Here is a 24,101-nt window from a genome sequence, read left to right as displayed (position 1 = left end):
TTGCTTCCATGCATTCCGGTACCCAGGATGTGGTAGGTACCTAACATACATTGGTTAAATTGTATTACCCAAGGTCAAGGAGAAAATAAGTGGATGAGTTGGGACTAGAGTCCAGGTCTACAGTCTTCATAAAACCACCAAAGAGTTCTATGACACACAAAAATCCCACTATGCTTGTTTGGAAAAAGAATGAATGAAGTCAGTGAACAGGCTGTTTGATCAGGAAAAGGATACAGCTCTGACCCTTTACTATCTCTTCCCTAGTAGTGTATAAATCTTCCAAAGCTCAATGAACAATCACCCAACAGGCATTTATTAACCACTTGCTGTGAGCCAGACATTGTACTAGACACTGGGGATACAAATATAATGAATGTAATATCCCTAAGGAACCTGCATTCAAATAGGGGAGACAACAAGTGTATATAAAAATATAGACAGGATAAGTATGAAGTGCACTATTATAAAGCAGTTGACTACAATGTAGTTAGAGGGGGAAGGCACTAACAGGGGAATCAAGAAGGGTTTCATGTTAGAACAGGGTATTTTATCCTGGGGTCCAAAATATTTCAAGGGACCAGTGAATGGATTTCAAAAGGTCCTTGACCTTGGATGGGGAAAAAGTTACATATTCATTTCCACAAATCTCCAAATGATATTCAGCTTTTCCTTCAATTAGGAATATTTTTTAAAAATAAAACATTACTCTCAGAAGAGATCCGTAGGCTTCATGAGACTATCAAAGAGTTCTGTGACACACACACCCAAAAAAAAAAAAGATTGAGACCCTAATGTAGAAGGTTTGAGTCATTTTTTGAAGAAAGAGAAGGACTCAGTGAGGCAGAGAGGAAGACAAAGTGTGTTCCAAACATGGGGGTTAGCCTGTCCAAAAGCCTAGAAGAATGGGTTATGTTGGAGCCAGCTCTAATCACCTATCAGAGTTATTGTTCAATTTTGACTGTGAGCATTTGAAAACAGGCAAATGTTACAAATCAGTGTTTGGTTTATTGTTTCGTTGATTGTCTAGACTTATAAAAGTGATGGAGAAAAATGTTAATAATGCAGATTAAACTTCAAAGTGTTTAGGTACATTTTTTGGAGGAGAGAGCCATTTCTTTTTGTTTGTTTGGTTTTTTTTGGTGAGGCAATTGGGGTTAAGTGACCTGCCCAGGGTCGCACAGCTAGTAAGTGTCAAGTGTCCGAGGTTGGATTTGAACTCAGGTCCTCCTGACTCCAGGGCCAGTGCTTTATCCATTGCGCCACCTAGCTGCCCCTGAAAGAGCCATTTCTTAAGCAATTACCAGTATACCCCTAACCAAGGGAGAAGATAGTATCTCACCAGTGAGAAGCTGAAAGAAAGTCTGTAGGTTAATTTTGGATTTTTTTTCTGATCTAAAGAAATACTCATCCACGCTTGAAACTCATCCATTCACACAGTCTCAGAAATATTTCCTGAAGTGTATAGCCATTGCCTTAGCATTTCAAAACCCAGAATTTGGTGACATCTGAAGAAGACCAGGAGATTTTTACTATATATGTTCCTCATCTGATTTATAAAAATTTGAAATCAAACAAGTCTCATATCAAAGTGATAGGACATTCAGGACTATTTCTGCATTTTTTCTGATCTCTAGCCAATTCCCTGTTAACAAGAAAACACTCTCAACCTCATCTTGATTTTTTTCCCAATACCCATTTTTATGTGGAATCCTGTCAAAAGGTTTTTAGAAGCACAAATAAAACATACTCTTTGCTTTTCCCCTTTGTCCAGATGCTTTTTTGTTCCCTCAAATAGGAAAATAGTCAAATAAATAGTTTCTGGGTTAAGCAAGCACAAAACCCCCTTACCAGAACTATATTACCTCTCTACAGATAAGAATGCATTTGTTGAAGTATTCATTGATTCTACCCATTATCTATTTTGCCAACATCCCTAGCAAAGGAAGTCAGAGTCACCAATCAGCAGTTCTCAGAGTCCCTTCTAGAACAGCCCTTATGGACAACGATCATACAGCCAATCTACCTGTCCTTCACACTGTGATCTATTTCCTATTTATCTTATATACCACCAACTTGACAGAATATTGTTTAAAAAAAACTACCTGATAAGCCATCAAACACTATACAAACACCAATTTGAAACTGGGGGTGGGGGGATGCAGTTCAGGCCAGGTAATCTTATTAGTATGAAAAAAAAATATTGAAAAGAAAAGATCCCTTCTATCAATGCATATTAGTTACTGGTCTGAAATTCATAGTCTAGAGCTGTGAGAGTACTACTTGGGTTATTAAGATGGTGAGTAACTTGTCTAGGCTCACATCACCAGTATGTACCAGAGGTGGTTTTTAAACCCCAATTTTCCTAACTCTAAGGCCAGATCTCTCTACTTTCCCATGATGCCTTAATGCATATAACCATCAACTATCTTGGTTTGGATTTTCTTAGACTGGACTTTTTGTTTTGTTTTGTTTGTTTGTTTTTAGTGAGGCAATTGGGGTTAAGTGACTTGCCAGGGTCACACAGCTAGTAAGTGTCAAGTGTCTGAGGTCAGATTTGAACTCAGGTCCTCCTGAATCCAGGGGCAGTGCTCTATCCACTGCACCACCTAGCTGCCTCTAGACTGAACTTTTGATTCCCTTAGCATAAGAAACTCCCAGCAAAAGTCACATTCCTCTACCAATGCAGATCTGTAACTGCTCTGCAACTCATAGCCTCAGAAAGCTGCCTGAGGCATTGAGAAGTTTAGTAACTTATGGTGGAAGTGATGGGAATTCAGGCCTTTTTGTCTCAAAGACCAGCTCTATTTTACTAAGGTACCTCTCAATGATTATTATTATAGTGGGAAGCATTTGGCTATGTTTTATCATTTTTTTTCTATGAGCCCCTTTAAAACAAAATTAATTCCAATTGGTCCTGATGATTTAATCTATATCTACTTTGCAAATTCCTCAGCTAAATACTTCCCTTGACAGCTCATCATAAATGTTTATATATGCACATATGTGTGTGCACATGTGTATATGTTTATGTACAAGTTTAATATATATTTACAACAGTAATTCATTAAGACTATTTATTAAGGTGTGGCAAGCTGTGATCCATATCAATTAAGCATGTATCTCTAAGAATAAAAATCCAAATCCTTGAAGTATTGAAGACAGTATTCTCATTATGTCTTAAAACTCCCTGTTCATCAACTGCTTTTGTTCCAATCTTTGGTCTCTCTCCTTCAAAAATAAGAATATAGGGGGCAGCTAGGTGGCACAGTGGATAGAGCACCAGCCCTGTAGTCAGGAGTACCTGAGTTCAAATCCGGCCTCAGACACTTAACACTTACTAGCTGTGTGACCCTGAGCAAGTCACTAAACCCCAATTGCCTCACTAAAAAAAAAAAAAAAAAAAAAAAAGAGTATAACACTTCTGGGGCAGCTAGGTGGTGCAATGGATAAAGCATTAGGCCTGGATTCAGGAGGGTCCAAGTTCAAATCCGACCTCAGACACTTGACACTTACTAGCTGTGTGATCCTGGACAAGACACAACCCTCATTGCCCTGCCAAAAAAAAAAAAAGCAACAACAACAAAAAATAATAATAATAATAATATAACACTTCCATTCTAAACAACCACCACCACCTCCCCTTGTTTGGATTTTTTAAAAGGCTGGATTTTTTCTTCCAAATGGTCAGGTGAGTCCACTGAATTTGGGGCTGGTTTCTGCCCTTGATGTATTAAATAGCCTTCCTTTTACAAGTGGCTTTAGAATTCCTTGCAAGAGGGTGTTCAAGGGTCAGCTAGGTGGTGCAGTGGATAGAACACTGGCCCTGGATTCAGGAGGACCTCAGTTCAAATCTGACCTCAGACGCTTGACACTTATTAGCTGTGTGACCCTGGGCAAGTCACTTAACCCCAATTGCCTCACCAAAAAAAAAAAAAAAAGGTGTTCAAATTCTTTGGAGGAACACCTAATTTTGTTTTTTGCATTTTAAATGTCATACTTTGAGAGCTTTCTTGTTTTCCTTTGGACAGCATTTCTCTTTTTTTTTCCTTTTTTCCTTTCCCTTTCTTTCTTTCTTTCTTTCTTTCTTTCTTTCTTTCTTTAGTAGAGACTAAGTCAGAGGCTAAACTAAAGTAGCCTCTTTAACAGCTAGCCAGGGAGAATCTGAAGTAGGAAGTTTGGGCTGTTTTGGTTTTTTTCTCTTCAAAGAAAACACATTTTGATTATGCACCTACTTGAAACGAGGTCATCTGCTAGACCTAGGGAGAGAATGAAGGATCTAAGGATACATATTCTCATAATTAAATATAATCTACTAAAGGAAATATGAGGTAGACAAATAACTAAGAGACAGCCAGGGTAGTTGGATGGGATTGTGAGGATCAAATGAAATAATATATGCAAAGTGCTTTGGAAACCTTTAAGCGCTATATAAATTTTAAATGTTGTTGCTATCATTATCATTCCTCCTTGGTGTATGGCCCTAAGCAAGTTATTTAACCTCTCAATGCCCCCAGGCCTCTCTCTAAGACTATAAATGGCAAAATAGTTAGAGACCAGCATGGGTAAGAACAGTTTCTTCACTGTGAGTTCACTTCACCAATGAAATCATAAATTAAAAAGAGCCCCAACTGAGATAAGGCAGAAAGTGACATACTCAGCCCATAACCACCTTCTTCCTTTCATCAAGACAAGCAGAACAGGACTGACTGCTCTCTCTGCACCAAACTCCCAGAATATCTTTGTGACTTGTTTTTTCTATTTAAGGATGCTATGCCTGTTCATTTTAATCTGATTTTACCCATATCAAATGGGGAAAGGGGATACCTCGCAAAGGATGCTTCTGCTAGAAGAGGCTGGGTATGGTTTGGATAAGGGAAGAAATGACCTGGCAGGTGTGAGTTCATTCTGTAAAAACTATGTTGAGCCAATCCTTTTTGAAACCTATTTGAAAAGCTAACGTGCCACCATCATTTCATTAGCTACTATGCTCATAGCTCACAGACAATAAATCCGAGGCACAGAGAGGTTAGTTGAGTGACTTCTTCACTCCAGGCTGCACAAAAACTGAGTGGCAAAGCCAGAAATTGAGCCCAACCAACAGGACCTCAGGCCTAGCCTAATGAAGATGTGATTATCCCCATCTAATCTTGTAAGACTGGAAAGTCAGGGGAAGGAAGCAAAAATAAGGGCATTTTTTTAAAAATCAACAACAAAAAATCATTTAATAAGGCAACATTTTATCTAATCAAAATCTAGCAAGTGTGGTAGAAAAATCATCCAGCTTTAATTTTTCAAAAGCTATTAGTTTTCAAATTAGAGAGAAGATTAAAGGGGGGAGGGGATTGCCTTAACTGAAAGTGAGGGCTAAATTTGGTCAATTTTCTTGTTTATCAGTGCATAAAGTCCTTGCATTTACCATTTGACAAATCTTCTGATAAAACCCTCACTGCAATCAGGTGAAGTAGGTTATTAATGGATCTAAAAAGATGTACAGGATTGCCTCATCCTGAGGCAATTAAGTTTGTGGAGTAAGGGTGTTTAACATCTCTGAGGATTTACTGTAATGAAACAGGTGAGCTTTCTACAATTGACATTGTTTGTATAATTCGGGGAGTATTAGGCTTTTTTTTTTTTGCTAATGAGTCACTCATGAATTAGGAGTTTTTGAAATACTTAAAGAAATCTAAAAGAATTGTGTGCATAAAGGAAGAATAGCAGACAGTTTGGTCACATTTACATGAGAATCTTCCAAATAAACTAGAGACTATCAAGTTCAAGGGGAAGAGGAAAGAAAATGTTTGCAATTGTAACATTTGTGTGTTTGGGGATGTAGAAAGGAGAGAAAATGTTTGTTTGTTGAGAAAATAAAATGTAAAATTTAAAAGTAAAAATTAAAATACCATTGTAACATTGATGCAAAATATTTAGGTATTTCAAGCTATGAAAGTAACTTTTGTTTGAATCACCCAAATAACCATCTCAATTCTTTGTATTATTTTACTATGTAAAGACTGTCCAGTAATGCTTTCTCCACTCCAAGGATCACCAAGTTATTTAAAAGACATAATAACTGACATTCCTTCCAGGAAGGTAAAATTATGATATGATAATTTAAGCCAAGAAATGGTTTAGACTTGTTTTTTGTCTTTTTGCAGGGCAATGAGGGTTAAGTGACTTGCCCAGGATCACACAGCTAACCACAAAGATTTTTAAAGGAAAAAAAAGTAGTGGGAAAAACAAACCAACATAGTGAATACTTCTGATAGTATACATAATACTCAGTACCCACCATCTTTCACTTGAAATAAAGAGACATTTACATAATGCATGCATCAAGAATAAGAAAGGAATTCATTGATAAAGATCTGCTATCCAAGATTTTATTTATTTATTGAAAGAGAGAAGAAATTTATAAATATAGATGAAATATGGATATAGATATATTATTTTTGTTTAAAAGAGTATCTACATGGAAAAAAGTATGGTTTTATAGCAAAATTCATCAATAACATGTTTCAGGACAAAGAAATTATTCCTTCAACTAATAGATAAGACATAACTTAGTCTTTAATTTCATTAAACAGGAAAACAGTCAGATAGCTGTAACCTATAGATGTTTGCTAAATTTTATTAAGGTCATAGATATTCTAATTACATACTTCAATATTTGAAGGATATTGGCATTTCATCACTCTTACTTCCCTCCACTGGTTCAGACAGACACAATCCCTCTCCACTTTAGTTGATCATCTCTGTGAGTATCTCCAATCACAGATATCATCACCTGCTGGCCCACATTCAGATGATGAATGTTTAGAAGGAGCATCATATTAGTACATGTGTAGACCCATATCCTAAACATTTCCAGCTTGTTGGTACCTGTTAGAGTTTGTGCTACACTTTTAGAAGTAGATACTTAGAGGGGGCAGCTAGGTGGCACAGTGGATAAAGCAACGGCCCTGGATTCAGGAGGACCTGAGTTCAAATCTGGCCTCAGACACTTGATACATACTAGCTGTGTGACCCTGGGCAAGTCACTTAACCCCCATTGCCCAAGAAGAAGAAGAAGAAGATGATGATGATGATGATGATACTTAGAGGACTCAGGTGTGGCTTCCTGTCCTAATGAGGTAGCTGAGAACTTCATCAGAGGCAATATACATGTATATAATGAATGATAATAGATAAGAGTGATAGAGCAATAAATTGAGAGATTATATTGTTCAATGAACTTGTCTGTCTTAATCATCATGACAGATCTCAAAATTGGAGTTGTAAAGGTATACTCCTTATTAAAATAGCAAGTGCCTACCTAGTCTAGTTTTACTTTCAGTATCAACAGGACAAATGGATGTGTGTGTATTTTGGTTGAGGTCATAGAAGAAAAAGTCAAGTACTTACTTCTATAACCAGGTAATCTTTTTGGCCAACTAATTTAAAACAGTTCATTTATCACATACCCATAGGAAGTGGCCACAGCAGCCAGTGAGTGACTTTGGGTCACCAGAAGCCACCAACATAGAGGTATGGGTCCCTTGAATGTTGCTAGAGTGTCATGACCTGAAGCTAAAGAAGTAGGTAGTGTCTTTTTTTTTCTCATCAACAGAAAAAAAAATGATGTAATTTTGGAAGCTCCCAGTGTTGAATCTATGACAGAAGAGCATGGACATCAAACACCAATGGCTGTCTTAGTATATAGAGTTACTGGACAATATCTAATTGAGGGGGCAGCTAGGTGGTGCAGTTCAAATCTGGCCTCAGACACTTGACACTTACTAGCTGTGTGACCCTGGGCAAGTCACTTAACCCTCATTGCCCTGCAAAAAAAAAAATCTTATTGAAGGACTTTCATCTAGCTTTCTGTTCACAATGGGATGTTTAGGTTTCATAATCCTAGATCAATCTCAGTACACCAAATATTTCAAAGCTCAATAGATTTCTTCTTCTATTCACTGGCTTTGTCTGTGGCCTGTTGGTTTTCTTCATGACTAGAGTGTTCATGAAAATGAAGTTTCCTGACTATCATCAAAGTTAGAGTGTCTTTTGTAAAGAAATTGACAGAAACTGGATTACCTCCTTTTAATGAATTTACAAAGCTATACCTGTCGTCTGGAACAAAACACTAAAAGGGATTATGTCTGTGTCTTGAGATGGCATAAGGAAAGGACAAATATATAATGCTTTATTCTGTCTTTTGTAAGACACTTTCCTGGTGTCATTGAAGTACAACGCTTACCACAATCTGATTTTTCCACATTGACCTATTATAGTTCATATAAAGAAGTCATTTATTCTCAGCTTTTTTATTTATACGGGAAAATATTTTCACTTTATAACAAACGTATTGAATAAAGTATTTCATTTTCTTTTACAATCTTGCTTGTAAATCTCATGTTTGGGGAGAAAGGTACTTCTGGTAAAGATTTACACATGTAAAGGCAGGAAACTAGAATCCGATAACTCCATAAAGGTGATCAGTCTGTCTATCACACTTTGCCTTTAAACAAAATGCATGACTAACCATACATTATTTTAAACACAGCTCTAATACTCCATGCTTTTATGTGAAACTGTGTTCCCTAAATAATAAAATACATAACAGGAGTTGAAGTAAATAATTTTCTCCTGTTAAAAAAAAAAGTTCATTCCTTCATATCATTTCAAAGATTCAGTAATTATTACAGCCAGAAAAATTAGCATAGGCTCACAAAGCCAGAACCTAATAGAAACTGGGTTGAGTCCAAGAAATCATGTAGGCAGTAATTGTTTTTCTTTGTTACAAGGGGAGAGTTGGTGGAGGGAGAGAAGGTTATTGGGAAGGAATACTGCTATTTTTCAGTGCATCAGTGAAACATTATTTTAAAAGAAATTTGAAGTGCAGTATGTGGTATATTCTACTATGTTTTATTATTTATCTTTTAAGTGTATGTTTCACCTTCTCAACTATATTGAAATCTCCTAAATGTCAAGAACTGGTCCTTATATAATTATGTAGGGCAGTGTTCTAAACCAATATAAAACTCAATAAAGGTCAGTTGATGACATCAGCAAGTCAAGCTGCTGATACTATTATCAAATGCAAACCTGTCAAGGTGCTAATACATATGGGATAGCTTAGTGAAATTTTACATGCTTACATATATCCATACACACGCAAATAATGGCTTTCTTTTTAATTTAAAAAAAAATTGGGAGGGGTGGGGTTGAGGCAATTGGGGTTGAATTGCCCAGGATCACACAGCTAGTAAGTGGTAAGTGTCTGAGGCCAGATTTGAAGTCAGGTCCTCCTGACTCCAGGGCCAGTGCTCTATCCACTGCACACTTTCTTTTATTAATAATTTGTAACATCATGTTTTTCTAGGATAATCACAACCATGTAGCCTACTCCAGACAGTTATTTCCCCCTCTACCCAACATAATCCCATAACTCAGAGTTGTCAAATTCAGCAACATTCCCTCAGATGCCATGAGAAAGAAGGAATTTCTCCATCCTCTACATAAAACTTAAAGAGCTTCTTCCCACCTAAGTGACCCATGGGAACCTTAGAGACTTTGGAAATGGATGACTGTCACTTGTGCCTAGAGATGATTCTCAAGAATATCTTGAGTAGGAACATGGGAAGATTTGTATGAACTGATGCAGAGTAAAAGAACATACACAATGATTACAATCATGTAAATAAAAAGATAACTAAACGAAAACTATATTCTATTTAACTAAAAATCCAACCATAACTTCCATGAAGAACACTCTTCTCCAGACAGAGAGGTATAGGTCTACAATGACACTGTCAAATACACTAATAACTTCACTGTTTTTCTCTGTTACAATGAGCATTCAATCCTGGGTGGGTTGGAGGGGACAAAATGACTTTTATGTAAAAAATGAATGACATCAATAATTATTAAAATAATATTTTGAATAGCTTTGGGGATATTTTTTGTTGTTTTTAATGATATTCTACCTCCTTTAACCTTTCTTATTTTGTCTATTTGCAGAACCATGCAAATAAAAATTTTTAAGTTACTTTCTTTAGCTTATTACAGAAAATTTTAAATGTTATTTCTCAAACATCAATTCCTCCATTTTTTAGTCAATTGTATTTTCCTCGTGACAATGTGTTCACTTTTTATTTTTGTGGCTGAGGTAACCAAAACTTAACATTCCTATAGATGTCTCATCAGAGTCCAGGGAAAACTGGATATCACTTTCTTTTTTTCTTGATACATTGTTTCCTCATAAGGAATAAAAAATAACATTGACTTTTAAAAATTTGGTACCATCAGATTTAAATGTTATGCTGTCTCATACCAAGTGTCTTGTGTATAGTGATTTTGTTCTAGGATTTCTTCACTTGGCTTTATTTATTAATTATGTTCTGAATGTAATCAAGAAGACAGAGTATTTCCACATAGACAGCAGGACACACACACACACACACACATATACACATTTTTTAAACATAATTTTAATTATATTATTTTCAATGCTGTTTTGTCCATTTAAAAAAACTAAGTGAAGTGTGGTAAGAGTTATATATTCATCTTTTATAGCAATAAAGACAGAACGGAATTGAGAGGATCAAGTTTAACTTTATGGCACCAATATTGTGTTCTCAAGAATTCAGCAACATCAAGATTCAAATGTTGACATGCTATTTTTCACTTTCTTTCACTTATTTTCTTTTTTCAGATTTTTTGTACAAAATAACTAATATGGTAATGTTTTACATAATCATACATGTATAACCTATATCTGATTGCTTACTGGCTCAGGAAGTGGGAAGGGGAGGGAGGGAAAGAAGGATAAAAATTGGAACTCAAAACTTTAAGTAAAAATGTTTGGTATTTTTAGACATTGATTTTAAAATAGTCTTTAAAAACAAGTTTAGGGAAACTGAGATTCTTGACATTCATTTTTTTTTTAGTGAAGCAATTGGGGTTAAGTGACTTGCCCAGGGTCACACAGCTAGTAAGTGTTAAGTGTCTGAGGCCAGATTTGAACTCAGGTACTCTTGAATCCAGGGCCAGTGCTCTATCCACTGTGCCACCTAGCTGCCCCTTGACATTCATTTTTAATCTTACCCTTTCCTTATGGAATACAATCCAGCAAAGGTTCAAGGTGGGGAGGCACAAAGAAAAGGTAAGTTGTTAATTCAGAGAGATGGAAATAACAAAAACAAGTGAAGGAGGTCTATGCTTAATGCCATCCACACATCCCCTTAAGAGGTTAGCAGAACTGAGAGTGATAAGAAAGCAGAGATAACCACAATAAACTTAGTTAGGAAAATTGCAATTCATAATATTTACAGTTGAAAAGAAAGTTCTATCCTGGGGTCTGTGAATTTATTTTGTCGTGTGTGTGTGTGTGTGTGTGTGTGTGTGTGTGTGTGTGTGTGTGTGTGTGTGTGTGTGAAGAGAAAGATTGATAGATTGATGGAGATAGGTTGATAATACATAGATGGATAAATAGATAATAGATTGATATAGGTATATAGATAGTATATGGAGAGATAAATAGTATATAGATATATGGATGACTGCATTTCAATATATTTGGTTCCCTTTATAATCCTATATATTTGATTTTATGTATTTTAAAACATTATTCTGAGAAGGGATCCATAGGCTTCACCAGACATACATATATATACATACACATATACATATAATCTTTCTGACATCAAGGTCAACACTCTAGTCACAATACTATAAGAAATTATATCAGGATTGTCAGGATGCTTTTAAAGAATTAAAATACTTGTCTCTAAAGTTTTTGATAATGGACCCTATTATTAATAGTTTCAGTATTAAACATATATCCTCAATAAATGCATTTTTAAATAATTTATATACTATTGTACCAATGTTGTGTTCTCTACAAAACATATGCAAAAATATAATCTTGAAATTACATAAAGATAAAGACTTTTGTAAATTTTAAATTACATTTAAGTAGTCAACCCTTTTTTGCTCTTTAAAAATCATTACTGGGGGCAGCTAGGTGGTGCAGTGGATAAAGCACCGGCTCTGAATTCAGAAGTACCTGAGCTCAAATCTGGCCTCAAACACTTGACACTTACTAGCTGTGTGACCCTGGGCAAGTCACTTAACCCTCATTGCCCAGCAAAAAAAAAGAAAAGAAAAGAAAAGAAGAAAGAAAGAAAGAAAGAAAGAAAGAAAGAAAGAAAGAAAGACAGAACCATTAGTGATCATTTTAATTCAATAATTACAAGTAATAGTTTTAGTGAGTCATATTATTAAATATGTTGCATTTTTTAATCTTTTAAACACTTTTGATAGAGATTCAAAGGTCTAGTTTTAGGTTCAATTTATTTCAATGTTTGGTTTTAATGGCTGTCATAGCTGAAAAAAAGATAACTTACAAAAAATACATAAGTCCAAATGGGAAAAGTGCATCTTTTTCTATGCCATATTTCTCATTTTTCAATCCTACCCATCAATTATGCAAATATTTTTTCCAAAATTCAGCTACTAAATTTCTGCCTTCCATTATGTCACCCAATTGTTCTTATAATGTAATCATTAAGGGGTGACTAGGTGGCGCAGTGGATAGAGCACTGGCCCTGGATTCAGAAGGACCTGAGTTCAAATTTAGCCTCAGACACTTGACACTTATTAGCTGTGTGACCCTGGGCAAGTCACTTGACCCCCATTGCCCCGCAAAAACAAAAACAAAATAATAATAATAATAATGTAATCATTAAGTGCTTCATTTTTTTGTATTTTTAACAAATGAACTCAAAGCCCTTTGAAATTCTTCTTTTGATAGATCTTAAACAGTTTAGAAAATTCTGATGCCACACTCCTTAAATTTTAAAATGTAAAAAAAAATATTGGTGAAATATTTGCATTATATTCAGAAACAAAAACTTAGTTCCAAAATGTCTTGATAATTATGACGACTTAATACTAACATTCATTAATGTCGTAAGGCAAAATATACACTTGGGAGAGGTCCATCATTAATGATAGTGTATATGAATCTGTATTTCAAATAATTTTGTTGATAATTTCTATTTTTTTTCCAACTCTTTCATAGTGTGGCTAATGAAGAGCTCACACTGGGAGAAGTGTCAGCTCTGTGATTTTCTTGTTCATTTGTGTTCAAATTGATAGTAGTATCTTCAGTTGGTGGTTTCTTTGCATGGATCTTTATTCAGTAAGTTGCTCATTTGTGAGGGATATTTGGGTTAAAACTCATATAAAGTGTAAGTCAGTGGAAGAACTAAGATGAGAACCCAAGTCTAATGATTCCCAGTCACTTAAGTGTCCTATCCAGTGTGCCATGAGATCCTCCTTTAAGTTGAATGAAAATCAGAGAAAATTTGTGCCAAATATGATGAAAATGATCATCTGTGGGCAGCTAGGTGGCACAGTGGATAGAGCACTGGCCCTGGATTCAAGAGTACCTGAGTTCAAATCTGGCCTCAGACACTTAACACTTACTAGCTGTGTGACCCTGGACAAGTCACTTAACCCCAATTGCCTCACCAAAAAAAGAAAGAATGAAAGAATGAAAGGAAGGAAGGAAGGAAGGAAGGAAGGAAGGAAGGAAGGAAGGAAGGAAGGAAGGAAGGAAGGAAGGAAGGAAGAGAGAGAGAAAGAAAGAAAGAAAGAAAGAAAGAAAGAAAGAAAGAAAGAAAGAAAGAAAGAAAGAAAGAAAGAAAGAAAGAAAGAAAGAAAATGATCATCTGTCTCATAAGAAAAAATCCAATTTATTTAAGAGTCAAGGAATTAGCAGGTCACCTGATAGAATGAAGGAGCAGACATTTTTCCTCTGGGCCTCTCTATCGCTCAAACTTCTCTAAAACATAAATAATACACCAAAGAAAAAGAAACTTCTGCTCTCTTCATTATTTAGGACACCCAACATGCAAAAGAGGGTTGAAGGGAAAAAAAGAAAAAATAGATAAACTGATGCTCACTCACCCTGAGCACATTCAGTGCCCTTATCACACTCTCACTATCAGCCACAAAGCTGAACACACCTGCACAAGCACAGAAAAAGCTAATCCCACACTCTGGTCTCCCCACTTTCTTTCCAGTGCCCTGGAGATCACAGCTCTAGTATGTGGAAATCTGCTCCATCAATACAGATAGAGTCTGGACCTCTGCAGCATTTCAGAATATGGAATCACTGGAGCCACACAGTCAGTGCCATGGTAAGATAGATAGATAGATAGATAGAGATAGAGATAGAGATAGAGATAGAGATAGAGATAGAGATAGAGATAGAGATAGAGATAGAGATAGAGATAGATAGAGATAGAGATAGAGATATACACACACATTCAGGAAAACCAGAAACAGGGGGGAAGGGGGACAGGACAGGTATCTGTGCTTAAACTAAAGCTCAATGTCATATTCTACTCTGCCCTCCTCTCAGAGCCTCAGAAATCCAACCTGCAAAAAGCAGCCCTGTTGCATCAGCATCGTAGTGCTGCCAAGCCATGGAAGGCACTCCACTGAGCCTAAGAAAAGTGACTTATCACCCAACTGGGACCAGTTCTGTCCACCCAAAAGTCACTTGGGGCAGAGACCTAGGTTGTTGTACCATGAATTGCCCAGCATGGAAAGAGGTTGAGATGCTTTGATATTCAGGCGTCAAGGAAACCACCATCAGAAAAGAACAAGTCACCATATCAGAAAGTAAGTAATAAGGGAAAATAAGGGGGGAAGGAGGGGAATGGAGATATCCAAATATCTCTGGGAAAAGAACCTCAAAGACCTTAAACATGGGCAGAGAAATCAACAGGGAAATCAATAGAACAGAAAGAAATATGGCCTCCAGATCTAGTAAACAGAGTCCAGGAATCTATGAATGAATATTGCAAAACAAAGGAAAATGATCCAACACTCAATGAAACAGAGGATCCTGTGGAATGTGAAGAGAACACAGAACCACAACACCCTGTTCCTGAGAAACTTAAAAGAGAAATGAGAAATAAGAGAGCAGAATTTATTGCCAGCACAGCAAAAATACCATCAAAAGAGAAAAACTATAATCCTACAATGGCAAATATCACCAAAGAAACAAAGGAGAGAACAATAGATTGGAAATGCAAATAAGTAGAAGTGAAGGACAATCTAAGGAGAAAAGAAGCAAAAAATGATAACATTATAATAACACTTAAAAAAACATTTTCACTATGCATGCTAAATATACTGATCTCAAAAACAGGATGTGTAGAGACAACCTAAGGATCATAAGTCTCCCAAAAGAACAAGATAGGACAAAAAACAAACAAACAAACAAACAAACAAAAACAAATCATTAACACCACAATATAGGAAATAATAGAAGAGAACTGTCCAGGACTTTTGAATACACAAAATTAAATACCAATTGAAAAAAATTACAGATTGCCTTGGGGGTGGGGGAGGAGGCTAAAAATTTCAAGATATATAGTGTTGAATTTAAAAATTCAGCTGAAAAACAGTAAGTTCAAGAGAAAAACCTTCAAATACAAAGGAAGTTCAAATAAGACAAAACAATTCTGCATCCACCAGGGGGAAAAAATGTGTAGAAGGGAGTAGAATAATGTGTTCTGAAGAGAATGGAGCTCAGAATGTAGCAGAGAATGACCCACACTCTAAATCAGAGCTTAACCATTAATTAAAAACAAGATGGACATTCAATAATAAAGAGACCTTTGAAATAGTTTTAGAAAGAAAACAATACCTGAAGAGATTATCTCTTGAAAACCCTAGACTACAGAAATGTAGGAGGAGTGAATAAAGTCAGCAGCCAAGGACAGCAATAGTGACGAGAGAGAGACCAGTAAGGAGCTACTAAATGTACACAAGAAGATAGAAGTGATGGCAGAAGTATGGTGATGATAGCAGTGAAGAAGTAGGCAGGAAAAAAGAGGTAGGCAGGGGCATTATGGACAGAACCTGGGGTCACCCTGCCTCCAGGTGAATCAGAGTTTTTTGTGGGATTATATTGCAACATGAGAGGGCACATGAAAGAGGAGAGGGAAACTAAAGGATAGAGAGGAATGGTAATATGAATGGGTGAACTCAAGGACTACCAATGAGAGTAAATAGACCCTTGGGTCATAAAGGAAGAGACTGCAGAGAAATAGGTTAGAAGAGGGGAAGATTGGAAACGGGGAGAAAGGAGGAGGCCTTGCTTTGATAGTGGGAGGGGGTCCTACTGATGAATGCTCCTATGGGTGAAGAGAGATAATCTGTGAAGGGAAATGGGGACCTTGTGCTGGGTGTAATCTAGGGGATTTTGTGCTAGAAACCTCCACTTATCCTATTCCAGAAGGGGAGAGTTAGAACTCCTAAAAGCAATTGACACTGAGGGAAGTGGCAAGGGAAATTTTGAAACCAATATGGGGGGGTGGGGTTGGAGATAATGGGAAAGAGTATAGATCAGTGGTAGGCTGCAAAATTAAGGAAGTAGTTGAAGAGGGGCCCTACCATGGGATAACATCCTCTCTGAAACTTGGAGTAATAAGCATTATTCTTGTAGTGAGGCACACTGGAAAAGGGGGAACTGCAGAGCAAGCTCTATAAAGCAGTGGCAGATATTCCCTAGAGGGGAAAGCCTAGAATGGAAACCATGGAAGTTTTTATTGCAATGAGGGATGTGGAGAATAGAAAGAGATTAGATAGTAGAGAAGAGGGAATCTACTTGACTAAGATGGGTTAAAAGACCAAATAAAACCAAGATAAACAGATAAAAGCAGGAAAGAAAAGAGACCTAATTTAAAAAAAAAAAAAGGAAAGGGGAAACAAATGAGAGGAGGGGGAAAAATTGTAGAAAAGGTATTTATAGCAACTCTTTGTAGTGGCTAAGGATTGGAAATTGAAGGAATGCCCATCAAATGGGGAATGACTAAGCAAGCTGTAGTATATGATTGTAATGGAATATTATTGTGCTATAAGAAATGACAAGATTTATATGAACTTATGTATAGTGAAGTGAGCAGAAGCAGGAGAACATTGTGCACAGTGACAGCATTATTGTTCTATGAGCAATTGTGAATGACTTAACTACTCTCAGTAATACAATGATCCAAGACAATCCCAAAGGACTAATGATAAAGCATATTATCGACCTTCAGAGAAAGAACTGATATTGATTGAACACATACTGAAGCATGCTTTAAAAAAAATGAGAAGAGGGTCAGGGGTGAAAGGAGTAGGATCACCTTTAAAAAGATTAAAGTAGGATGTAGGGGAAGGGATCAAAAGAAAAAAATGATTAAGGTAAATTGACTGAAGGAAGATGGTACTGTTTTCAGCAGATTTCAAACCAATATTGACTTGTTATCTATCGTTCTGTGCAGTATAATGTAGTTTCCTTGTTTTTCTCTAATTTTTTTTAATGCTTATTCTTATTTTGTCAGATAGCATGGTTACAACTCCTGCTTTTTTGGATTCATTTCATGCATGGTAAATTTTTCTCTCACCCCTCAACTTTATTTTGTGTATGTTTTTGTTTGTAAAGGAATAGATTATTAGAATTTTGTTTTCTCATCCAGTCGGTGATTCTTTTTCATTGTATTAGATTATTTAATCCATTCACATTTAAAATTATGAGAACATGTTCATACCCTACTCCATCTGTCTCTAATATTTTTAAGTTATGACTGAGAAAGTTAAAGGTATTCATCCATGACCTTCATTATTTCATTGTTTCCATATCTCAAAATCCCTCTTATGTTTTCATGTGTCTCCACCACTTTTGTTCTGCTCCCTGAGAAAGAAATAGCTGTTTTCTTTGCTAAAGTTAATGTTTTTACTTGTGCCCTTAATCCTATTTCATTGTGTAAAGAATTAATTGTTATTTGAGGTTTTTATGCCTCGGCGAGCACTGGCCTGGGGCTCTGCAAACTGCACAGTGTTCCACCCACTGGTTGTAGCCATTGCCAGGGCTCTGGCACCTCATGTCAGCACCACTCGCCGACGCCTACATGGGCCTGGCAAAATTATAATGATTGGAAGCCTAGTGAGGGCAGGCATGTGACTGTCAGAGCAGCCATCCCATTGGCTGGGGCTGTGTGGGGTGTTTCTAGGTTTTGGGGAGGAGAATTGGGCATTTTAGGTGGAAGCTGGAAAGCGACAGGGTATTTTCTGTGATTTGTCCCTGAAGTAATTTTAAGTGACCTTAAATCATCATCTGTTTGTGTCCTCCCCACCACACACACACACAGCTATATTCATTGCCAGATGTGGATTGCTCAGTGTACTGATGACCAAAATAGCATCCTCATCCAACTAGGTATCTACTATAATAGAGCCTCCCAAATCATGTGTAAGGGAAGGAAGATTTGGTTCTCATTTCCCCCCAAAAGTGGTTGCACTCTCAAGACGTAAAGATTAAATAACAGAAGTAATGGGGCATTAATGTGTTCACAAGGCATTAACTGCCAGTAATCTCTCTCTCTCTCTTTTTTTTTAATGAGGCAATTGGGGTTAAGTGACTTGCCCAGGGTCACACAGCTAGTAAGCCAGTAATCTCTTTACAAAATTTAGAAATGTTCCTATTATAGAATTAAAGGGAACAATCTCGTTGGAAAATGAAAAAAAATGAACAAACTTTGATAGGCTTCCCTTTGCAGAGAGGAAGAGAGGATTTCTATCTCCTCCTACTTCCATTCCCCCACACCATCAGCCACATGCTTCTGAAGGAGAGCAACTCAACCAATAGGAAACTATATCTATTGGGGAGCAGAGACATACATTCCAGACAGACAGAAACAGATTAGCAATCACTTGAGGGTACCAGCTGAAAGCAAAAACTATGGACTCAAAAAAGAGCTAGTCTAGACAGTTGAGAGTCACTTGAGAGAAAGGAGCAGATCCTGGGATCCTCATGACCATTTTATTCTAAGTCTATACCTGTTCCCAAGTGTATGGAGGAAATGCTCTGTAGCTACTTTTATTTTTTTTTCTTTTAACCATACCATCTTAGTAAATACCTTTGCTAAAAGGTAGCAATCTAGCTAATTGTTACTGGAAAGCAAATTGATGGAGGCTCATGAACTATAGCAGTAGGATCCTGGATACACAGGGTAAGTACCCTGGCCCATAGATGCCCTCTGGGGACCAATCCTTAGACATAATATAAATCAGGGATTTAACTCAGAATGAATGCTATACATACATAATGTGCCCATATTCAGATTCCCGTTCCCCCCACCCCAGTAGCCTTCAGGTTTTGGTTTAGTCATTTTAATTCTTAGCTAATTATGTCAATAAGGATGAATATCATAATTTTACCTTTATAGATTCATTCAACAAATATGTATTCAAGTCCAAAATATTCTGGGCATTATGCTAGGTACTAATTCATGTAATGATTGGAATGACGCCACCTGCTAGAGACTTACTGTAGAAAAGCTCCGCCATGAGGAGAGGGCCTCTGAGGGCAGGACCATGAAGCTTTCTTTGGCCTCAGGAAGTGACTTTGGCTTGTGGGAGGAGAAAGGAGGAGGCTGGAGTGCTGGCTCACTCTTTCCTGAGGACTCTGGTGGAGAAGGCAGCTAGAAATGCACTCTCCCTTGAATAGATAGATGAAGCTAGGCCTTTCTCTCTCTTTACCAAATTCTTATTCTCCTTAATAAATGCTTAAAAGTCTAACTCTTGCTAAAGCTTATAATTTATTGGCGACCACTCATTAGATATTTTAGACAGTATAGCTAGAATTTTAGCCCTTACATTCAGGATACAAAATCCTTGCCCTCTAGGGACTTATTATCTTAAATAAAATGAGTATGTCCTCAATAAATGCCTTAAAAGCAAACAAACAAGATAAAAAAACTCCTACAGTTGTACAGATGATAGGAAATGCCTTGATTCTAATACTTTATTTCCATTCATTCACATATAAAGGAAAGGAACATGAACCTCCCTCACTATCCATGGAAGTAAAAGAAACATTAATTCTTTCAGGCAGTTGCAATTTAACCAAACTTCACTATATGATCACTAGGGGGATAGTGGGTACTAGTATAAAGAGCATCACAGTTGGTGTTAGAAAACTCAGGGTCTGAGTACCTGCTTTATTACTTACTAGCTACTTACTAACAATAGGCAAATCACACCTCTGAGCATCAACAACCACCTCATCTGTCAAATGGGGAGAGAGCTTATACCACCTGCATAGCAGTTATTGATGGAAACATTCTATCAAAAGTATCTCAGCTGGGTTTAGTAGAGAATAGTTCAAGATGGTCCACTTTTAGGAAAAGCCAGGATATTTTATAACTCTTAGAGGTATGTTTTCACTCTGTTTGTGTGTGTGTGTGTGTGTGTGAACTAAACATGTTCTCCAAATATAAAAAAAAATCAAGTTCTCATGCAGAATCTTAGGATGTAATTAATCAGCCATTTAGCATTGCATATTCTGTAAGATTTGGGCATTAGGCAAATGCTTAGTCATATTGTGTTGTGAAAATGAGTGGTAGCCAAATGATTTTTTTTAAATTAATGTACCGTATGTTTTCAACAGAGATTTATTTATTATTAGATTATTGAGCAACAACATAGAAATTCCCCATCATTCCTAAATACACACACATGAATATTACCTACACTTTTGCAGAGTTGTATTAATCTATTTTTAATATTTTTAAACGAGTATACTTGCAATGGTCATCATTTAACTTATATTCATATTTAATAATTGAATTTAACAGCCCAGACCATGTTATTCCTTTGCCATGATTTATTGAAGTCATCCAGAAACAATGATAAGCTATTGAAGCAGCAAAAATAGTGTGTATTTTTTCCCTTTTGAATGAACTCCCACCCTCCCAATAAAAGGGTAAATATATTAGCTCTGTCAATCATAATCTTTACTGATTAAGTACATTTTCTATGATTTTACCCACCTGAGAAGAAAGCACAGTGGAATTTAATAAGTACTATGCTCCTTCCTATGTCATTCAGATAGTTAATCTGGTATTGTGCCTTAAAAGCTTATTAAAACAGGGAGATAACAGAAAAAAAACACCTGCCTATTTCTTAAAAGAAGAAAGCATGGTAATAATAATAACTCGTTCATTGTTTTTAAATATTTGAAAACTCTTGGTACTGATGATGGGGTCTCTAATTATTCCTTACCATGGTAAACTTTCTTTTTAAATTTTGCAAAGCATTCTGAGATATATTACCATATTTGATCTTCACAATAATCCTGTAAGGATTGATAGGACATTGGTTATCCTTCTGTTTCAGAAATGGATAAAAAAAATGGTCTCAGTAACTTTTCTCTGTTCACATCCCACAATTTTTCTTCTTGCTGGATAGTCACTAGGATGCTTTTAACTTGATCCGATTTTGTGGCCTTGTTTGAGGAAACTGAGGCTCAATTTGACTTGCTCAATAATAAAACTTCCAAGCTGTGTGACCCTGGGTAAGTCACTCAACCCCAATTGAATTATTATTGTTGTTGTTGTTGTTGTTATAATAAAACTACCAGTAAGTCTAAGAGCTTGAAATAGAATCGAGGTCTTCCAACTCCTCTGTCCTTTCCACCAAATCAACAGTCTCTGATTTGACCTTCATTTTTGAAAAATATAGACAAAAGCTTCTTTCTACAATCACTGGAAACTAAATTCTATCTAAGTGTTGAAGGTTGTGACCTTTTAGGAAAGCCCTACAATTGTCTAAAGAAAGGAAGGATCCTTTTACAACTATAGAAGTTAGTGTGTGTGTATACACACACACATATACATATATAAACACAAGACATTTGTAAATTAGTGCTCTTTATAAAATTAATAACTATGTTTGTACATGCTTAGACACCGTAGATACATCAAGAAAGAAGTGTTCAAAAGCTTTTGATACAGGACATTGTAGGAATAAAATGACATCTGATAATACTAGAAAGTGGAGAATTTGAGGGGGACAGGAAAACTGTATTTGTTTTGGCAATTAATTTGCATAAGATCTAGCATAGAATCTCCAATTTATTTGTTGATGGGAGTTGTCTTCACTGTAAATATTTGAGGGGAATTGAAGTATAAAAATGCATTTTTTTAAAGGACGCGAGATGGCTAATCAATGCAAAAAAAAAAAAGATATTTAATTTTGGTAGATTCCAAACAGTAAACTGTAGATTCTCTACTATTTTTTCAAGATGACAGAAAGACCCAGGAATAACCCAACTCCAGGAAAAGTCTCATGTAGTCCTAAATGTCCAAAAGCCTGGAGGAATAATCAGGCAACCTTCAGAAATTTCTACATAATTGGGTCATGCTTGCACATATAGTTTATACATAGAAAGTGTGTAATAAATCCTTGATGCGTAAGGGGGGAAAAGCCTGGAAGAAGCAGGTAAACCCAGGAATTAAAGAAACGGTGCTTACTTTTTGTACTTTAAAGGGATGTGACAAACTCCAATATAGTGGCATTTACTCAGCATTCACATGTGCCTGGCCAGATTCATAATATCAATGTGTTCCACTATGTGATGATTTGAATGACCATCTTCTCTACATCTGTTTATTCAAATTAATTTTCTCAACTGATATTCTGTCCACCCCAGTTCTACCTTCTTGACTTCTCTTTTCTCTTTTTTTCCCCTTGGTATGACCAGCATCCATTTATCATCTTTTAATTTCCTGAACAGCCCTGTAAAATTACAATGGTGAGTCTCCCCTCCATACATATTTATACATGTTATGGCTATGGAATTGGACATCTATGCATATACAGCATAGCTAATGGTGGGGATAAAAGCTATTTACTCTGGGAATTCTGAATATATCATTGTTGAAACACTGGCACATTGATAAATAATTGTAGGATTGCAAAAGAATAGAGGCCCAGGAAAGCTGATCCCAGGCTTTATCCCAATTGGACCCATTTCCAGGGCTGCCTATAAACCACTAGCTGTATTGAGCTCTATGAATAAGTAAATGTACATAAGAAAGCCCTAAGGGGATGTGTGAGGGGACCAGTTAGGTCCTAGCCAAGCTGGAGAGGATCAGTTAATTTAATAATAAATGTGTCATTTTATTTCAAGATAAAAATCTTTTAAAGGTCAAAGAATCTCTCAAATCTTTGGAATAATACAAAAAACATCAAATCATAAGGTTTTTTATGAATTTATGAACCAACACCCTCTATTCCCAAAAACCTTCACTGAAGGCTTGCATACTCTCACTCTTTTCTGATATGGGAGTGATTTTTTTAAATGTAAATTAATTTTAAAAACAGGACTCAGTCATTTTAAGACCCTCCCAATGCAGTAGATGGACACAGAGTAATTGTGAAAATAGCTTTAGATATTGGTAGGGATTTTTTTTTAATTTTCATTTGAGAAAGTAATAGAATATTTTATTCTGCATCTTAAAAATCCAAACATCATTCTACTCAAGTGAAAAATGAGTAAGAATTTTGTTTTTAAGGAATGGGGGAGGGGGGAAAACACTCCTGTTTTGATGGGGAATTAGAGCCAACATGTGATAAACTGAGAGCTACTTAACCAAGTTTACATAAGTGTTCTCACTGATTTTTCTCTGTTCACACTCCCCTCCCCTACACACCCCCACTTTCTCTTCTTGCTAGGCCATCAGTAAGATGTTTATGAGATGCAGCTTCTTTTTTTTTTTAAGAATTACTCTAAATCTAGGATGGAAGCTATATAAACTTTATTCTTTTCCCGATTTCTTTTTATTCTTAAACTTTTAGAGCCTGGTTGACTTAATTGCTTTAACTTGATTAGTGTATTTGGTTTTTTTTGTTGTTGTTGTTGTTTTTTTAAGGGGAAGGAGGAGCACCCATGTCTCCCAGCCTTTCAAAGAATCCCCTGCTAATCCCAGCAGTGGCCCTGGGTGCCTAAAGGTAGCCTAATGAAAAAACATTAAAGGAACAAAGTTGGGAAACGAGGTATGTCATGGCTTCAGGGGGAAAGAGAAGGGGAAAAAAAAGGCCTGCCTCTCCCTCTCCTTCCTCTTCCTTCCCCCTTTTTTAAAAAGTTGACATCAACTGGGTTGAAAAGTAGGTTAATTAGGAAGGAGTATCTCACTAAGGGCTTCCAGCAGGGGTTTTCAGGTGTTGGGACTCCTGCAAACTCTTTGTGCGAAGTGAGCACTGTAGCCTTCCAG

General features: G+C 36.5%; 1 long non-coding RNA gene across 1 annotated transcript; it reads left to right on the top strand.

Annotated features, from left to right (window-relative positions):
* Positions 1-20,162: 20,162 nt before the first annotated feature.
* On the top strand, positions 20,163-23,875 carry LOC122746415. Its single transcript, XR_006355541.1, has 3 exons — positions 20,163-20,259; positions 22,589-22,639; positions 23,760-23,875. It is a non-coding gene; the product is annotated as an uncharacterized LOC122746415 (long non-coding RNA).
* The last annotated feature ends 226 nt before the right edge of the window (positions 23,876-24,101 follow it).

Source organism: Dromiciops gliroides, chromosome 3 (assembly GCF_019393635.1).
Source record: "Dromiciops gliroides isolate mDroGli1 chromosome 3, mDroGli1.pri, whole genome shotgun sequence".
Taxonomy (NCBI): domain Eukaryota; kingdom Metazoa; phylum Chordata; class Mammalia; order Microbiotheria; family Microbiotheriidae; genus Dromiciops; species Dromiciops gliroides.
Note: the sequence above shows the minus strand (reverse complement) of the source record. Positions and strands in the feature narration are given on the sequence as shown.